Genomic DNA, 2,835 nt, shown 5'->3' on the forward strand with positions numbered 1-2,835 from the left:
CCTCTTCTGGACGTTGGCCTAGGCAAAGAATTTATGTTGAAGATGCCCAAAGCAAATGCAACAAAATCAAAAATAGACAAATGGAATTTAATTTTTAAAAAATCTGCACAGCAAAAGATAGTCAAATTGGAATTAGGTATACAAAAAAAAAAAAAGAAAGAAAAAGAAAAACCTCTGCTCAGCAAAAGAAATCATCAAGAGTAAACAACCTACCAAATGGGAAAAAATAAAATGCAAATTATACCTCTGACAAAGACCAATATCCAGAATCTACAAGGGACTCAAACAAATTCAACAAAGAAAAAAACAACCCCATTAAGGAGTGGGCAAAGAACATGATCAGGCATTTCTCAAAAGAAGAAATACAAGTGGCCAAAAAACATAGGAAAAATTGCTTGACATCACTAGTCATCAAAGAAATGCAAATTAAAACCACAATGAGATTTCTTTACACAAATTAGAATAGCTATTATTAAAAAGTCAAAAAGGAACCATTGATAGGGTTTGGCTGTGCCCCTACCCAAATCTCATCTTGAATTCCCACGTGTTGTGAGAGGGAACCAGTGGGAGGTAATTGAATCATGGGGCCAGGTCTTTCTCATGCTGTTCTCATGATAGCGAATAAGTCTCACGAGATCTGATGGTTTTAACAAGAGGAGTTCCCCTGCACAAACTCTCTCTTTTTGCCTGCTGTCATCCATGTAAGATGTGACTTGCTCTCCTTGCCTTCAGCCATGATTGTGAGGCCTCCCCAGCCATGTGGAACTGTAAGTCCAATAGACGTCTTTCTCCTGTAAATTACCCAGTCTCAGGTATGTCTTTATCAGCAGCATGAAAACGGCCAAATACAGCATCCTTTTCTTGGGATTGCACTACTTTCCAATGAGTGCATAGTGAGGGCAGTACTACTAATGCATACACAACACACCTGCATCAACTAGAGCTTTGCTTTACCTTGGTGCAATTTTTGGAAAAATGAAAACCTGCTAAAAATAAGAAAAGTAATCAATTTTGTATCTTTTTAAAAATGTAATGATAATAATAATAAAAGTCAGAAAAAAGAAAAGGGAAAACTTATACACTCTTGGTGACAATGTAAATTAGTTCAACCTCTATGGAAAACAGTATGGAGATTTATTAAAGAACTAAAAATAGAACTAACATTTGATCCAGCAATCCCACTACTGAGCATCTACCCAAAGGAAAAAAAAAACCATTACATAAAAAAGACACCTGTATTTGTATGTTCATCACGGCACTATTCACAATAGCAAAGTCAGGGAACTAACCTAAGTGTACATCAACAGTTGACTGGATAAAGAAAATGTGGTACATATACACCATGTAATACCAGACACACAAAGAAGAGCTGGTACTAGTCTCACTGAAACTACTCCAAAAAGTCTAGCAGGAACAATTTTTTTCTAAGTCATTCTATAAAACTAGTACCATCCAGCCATAAAAAAGAATGAACTCATGTCATTGGCAGCAACATAGATGGAGGTGGAGGCCATTATCCTAAGTGAACTAACTTAGAACCAGAAAATAAAACACCACATGTTCTCACTTATAAGTGGAAGCTAAGCAGTGGGTACACATGGACATAAAGATGGAAATAATAAACACTGGGGATTCCAAAAGGGGTTGGGGGGGTGAGAGAAAGGGCAAGGGTTGAAAAATTACCTATTGGGTACAATGTTTCACGATTTGGATAATGGGTACACTCGAAGCCCAATCCCCATGATTATGCAATATACCTATGCAATAAACATGCACATGTGCCTCCTGAATCTAATATAAAATAATTTATTTTTAAAAAAGGAAGTATTTGTCTATGGACTATATTTATTAAGTAATTTTCCATTAAAAAATTAGTCAAAGATCATCAAGAGATTAATGGATTTTTTAAATGTGATATATGCATACAATGGAATATTATCCGTAAAAAGAAATGACATACTGATACATGCTATAATGTGGATGAGCCCTGAAAATATTATTCCATGTGAAAAAAAAGCCAGACATAAAAGGTCACATATTGCATGAGTCTATCTTCATGAAATATCCCTAATAGGTAAATTCATAAAGACAGAAAGCAGAATGGTATTTGCCAGAGGCTAATGGGAGCAGGAAATTGAGAGTGACTGCTAAATGGGAATGGGGTTTCATTTCAGGTGATGAAAACGTTTTGTAACTAGATACGGAAAGTGATTGTACAACGTTGTGAATGCACTGTCAATGAATTGAATGCTATAAAATGATTAATTTTATTTTATGTGAATTTCACCTCAATAGAGAGAATTAAAGATAAATATACTGGCCAATCAGCATTCTATCACCAAAGATAATCAGAGGTTACTATATTAAGATGAGTTTATTCTAGCTAAAACAAAATTTTAAAAGATGCTTGTCTGTAAACCAATCTTTTGTCCCCATTAACCAGCTTTCTTTGTTGTTGTTGTTTTATTTTGGTTTGCTTTTGGTTTTGGTTTTCTTTTTGAGACAGAGTCCTGCTCTGTCACCTAGGCTGGAGCACAGTGGCACAAACATGACTGACTGCAGCCTCGACCTCATGGGCTCAAGCAGTCCTCCTGCCTCAGCCTCCTGAGTAGCTGGGACCATGGACATGAGCCACCACACCTGACTGATTTCTTTTTTTGTAATTTTTGTAGAGATGGGGTCTTGCCATGTTTCCCAGGCTGGTCTTGAACTCCTGGACTCAAACAATTCTCCCATCAAGGCCCCCCAAAGTGCTGGGATTAAATGAGCCACTGTCTCCATCCCAGACAGCTTTCTAATTACTGGTTCTATATCCAAATTATGTTTAAACTAAGA

General features: G+C 36.6%; 1 non-coding gene across 1 annotated transcript; it reads left to right on the forward strand.

The window, feature by feature from the left end:
* Positions 1-849: 849 nt before the first annotated feature.
* Positions 850-975, forward strand: LOC115934479 (U4atac minor spliceosomal RNA). Its single transcript, XR_004070270.2, has one exon. It is a non-coding gene; the product is annotated as a U4atac minor spliceosomal RNA (small nuclear RNA).
* Positions 976-2,835: the final 1,860 nt, after the last annotated feature.

The sequence above is a fragment of the Gorilla gorilla genome, chromosome 3 (genome assembly GCF_029281585.2).
Source record: "Gorilla gorilla gorilla isolate KB3781 chromosome 3, NHGRI_mGorGor1-v2.1_pri, whole genome shotgun sequence".
Taxonomy (NCBI): domain Eukaryota; kingdom Metazoa; phylum Chordata; class Mammalia; order Primates; family Hominidae; genus Gorilla; species Gorilla gorilla.